The following is a 2,838-nucleotide window of genomic DNA, read 5'->3' as shown; positions in this document are numbered from 1 at the left end:
GGCCCCGCGCACGCCCCGGTCCCGCGGCGCCGCTCCGGCTCCGGGCCGAGGGGGGCGGTGGCGCTGCCCCGGGGGGCGGGATCTGTCCCCGTGCTCGCCAATCAGCGGCGGCCAGGGGGAGGAGCCGCCCGGGCGTGGCGGTGAGCGACCAATGAGAGGCGGCGGAGGCGTTACGTCACGGGTGGGTGTTACCGTGCGCCGCGCGCCCCCTGCGGGCCCCGGGCCGGCTCCGGTGCGGGGCTCAGCGGGAGCGGAGCGGAGTCACTCGGGCTCCGGGGGATTCCCAGGGCACGGGGGTTCTGCCCTCCCTCGGGACAATGCGGCCTCTCTCTCTTGGCGCTCGCTGTTTGCCCTCACGAACGCCCTTGCATGAGCTGTTCCACGGCGCTCACCGCTGCGGGAGAGGCGGATCAGCCAACACGGGGTTAGTGCGCTCAGGAGCACAAACAGCAGCACCGGGCGATGCCCCGGTGCCTTGGAGGGGTCACGACAGGCCCCACGTCTCCAGCGGATGAAACCGGAACACAAACCAGGAGCTGGAGAGGAAGGACGGGACTTCGGCTGGGCACGGTGACAAGTTGTGGGTCATGGGGCACAAGGTGTTGCTGCTGGTGCCTCCGTCTTCCCCAGCCCTGAGCGAGCTGCCTGCTCAGATCGGACCTCTGGGGATTAAAGACATTCTAACAGTGTGATGTTTGCATTGCATGTGGCTCTGACTGCACAGCCATGAGTACTTTGGGGCCTTCTCCATCAAATTCCCTTTGTGAGGCAGGTGAGATGATAAGGACTAAAGGCAGGACACCTTGCTCTGCAAGCATCACTTTGCAGTCCATAAAACAATGGAAGTGTCCATTTCCAACAGCAGTTTCCTGCCAATTCCTGTTTAACTTTTCAGTAGTATCTCATGTACGCATCTGCTTCCCAGCTCTGGCATTTCCTGTAGGAAACACCAGCGTCAAATCTAGCACATAAAACTGATTTTCAGGGGAATCATCAGTGGTATGACTCCTTCATCTCATGGCTTTCCAGCATCCTTTGTGCAAGAGATCAGATGATGCAAACTCATGTATGAGCCAAGCATGGTACAGTATCAGAAGGGCCCCAAGGAAAGGAAAACAGGGGTTATCCATCAAAAAGATACCCCAGATAAAATTGAACTGGAAAAGCCAAAAGACCTTGGTCATTGGGATGTTCTTAAACCAAAAAGGAGAAGGAATGTCAAGAAAGAATGGGCTCTCTTGGAAGTGATCACCATTATATAGCTTTAAGTCCTCAGTCTACAAATGGATTGCTCTGGATTTACCCAGAGTAACTGAGCTCATTTCCCTTTTTAGCTGATAAAAGCCCAGTTGTCTGGAACTCCTGCAGGCCAATTGTAAAAGCAGCATGTGGCAGAGGCTGATGAGTCACCAGCTCATTTGCTCAGCAGCCAAGAACAACAAACTCTTCACATTTCCTTGGGCCAGCCCAGGACAGTTCTGACTTCCACATCCCCGGGTGAGCAAATATGCAGGATCTGCCTCCTCCTTCTCTTCCTCCTCCCTTTCCTCTTCCTCTCCCTCCTACTCCTCATCTCTGCCTTGTGCCAGTGCTGTGGCACTCAAAAGGTGGTTACTCAGGAGCTGGGGTTTTTGCCTCACCACACTCCACAGTGCTTCCAACCATGGAGCAGGAATGTGATTTTCTCCTGAAGATCAGCAGCAAACGGTCCCCCATGAACTGGAAAGATGGAGCAGCTCAGTCCTTGCAGATTCCTCACAGAGGGAGCGAGGGATGACCCCACAGCAGGGAAGTTAAAGCTGCTAATATTGTTTGGCAGCACTTCACAAGATCAAATCACTGCTTGGTTTTCCAGCAGAGAGCACTTCCAAGAAATCCCACTGGTGATGAAAGTTCCTAGGTAGACAAAAATATCTGAGGTCCAGGCTGTAGTGCAGCCACAGCAGAACAGAGTGTTGAAAGAGAAGCAGCTCTGGGAATTCTGCTCAGGAATGTCCTGTACTTGCCATCAGCATGAAGCAGGCAGCAGGTTTAGCATCCTCCCTAGTCACGAGTGTGGCTTCAGCTTTCTACAGGATTTCCTGCCCTTGAGCTCCTGCCAAGGTGATCCCAGGGATCTCAGCCGGTTTCCAGCACTCCCAGATGACTTTGCTCCCCTTCCATGGGTGGGTACCCAGCAGGTGGCATCCATGTCCAACACTTGTGCTGGAGCCTCACCTTCCTGAGGGTTTCTCTTCCACTTTATGGATCCCAGCATCTGTTTCTTCGTTAATGCCTCTTTTCCATTAGATTTTATTTTAAAATTTCAAAATATTCATTGATGTAGTGTTTCTTTAGTTATTCTTATTCCATCCCAAGGATAAAGTTCACTCATCATTCCCCTGTGTTCAGTGGCATGGCACATGAACCTTTATATAAAGATCATCAGAAAATAGATTTACTAACAAATTTATGAAAAAATACTTGAGTTCTGTCGATCTCATCAGCGAAAAATATGCTGGATCGAGGCTGGGAGAAATCAGGGCACATCACACCTCCATAATGTTTTTAAAAAACATTGGAAATATAGGCTTTGTGGGATAGACAGAGCTAGGGGATAGACATATAGGATAGTGTATGGGGCAAGGCTTGGGGGGCTGACCCCTGGCCTCTGGCTCATCACTCGACGACTTGGACCGAAACTTCTGGATGGAGGGGATGGGAGGCTGAGTGATTGACAGAGAGCCAGGGTGGGGGTTTGGGGATGATGTCATCCCAGGAGAGGGATAACACAGGTAAAAGGAGGGGGGTACAGTTTGGGATAAACCATTTGGGAAAAATATGGGGATACAAAACAAA

This window comes from Molothrus ater, chromosome 21 (assembly GCF_012460135.2).
Source record: "Molothrus ater isolate BHLD 08-10-18 breed brown headed cowbird chromosome 21, BPBGC_Mater_1.1, whole genome shotgun sequence".
NCBI lineage: Eukaryota > Metazoa > Chordata > Aves > Passeriformes > Icteridae > Molothrus > Molothrus ater.
The sequence above is the reverse complement of the archived record's forward strand: the minus strand, read 5'-3'. Positions refer to the sequence as shown.